Here is a 224-nt window from a genome sequence, read left to right as displayed (position 1 = left end):
AGACCCTCCTCTTTCACACACACTATATCTGGTATTTACATCTATATACTGCGTTTCTATATCCTTTAGACAATTAGTTTGAGTCATAGAGTGCAGCCACTTGGTATATATTAAGTGGGGACATACAATGCCTCTCCTTCATAGCATGGCTTGCTTCACTCAGCAGTAAGTCTTCCATATTCATCCACTTCCTGTCAAAAGCCAGGTTTTTTTTTTTTTTTTTT

The sequence above is a fragment of the Tupaia chinensis genome, unplaced genomic scaffold (assembly GCF_000334495.1).
Source record: "Tupaia chinensis unplaced genomic scaffold, TupChi_1.0 Scaffold000138_1, whole genome shotgun sequence".
Classification (NCBI taxonomy): Eukaryota; Metazoa; Chordata; class Mammalia; order Scandentia; family Tupaiidae; genus Tupaia; species Tupaia belangeri.
This window is presented reverse-complemented; position numbering follows the sequence as displayed.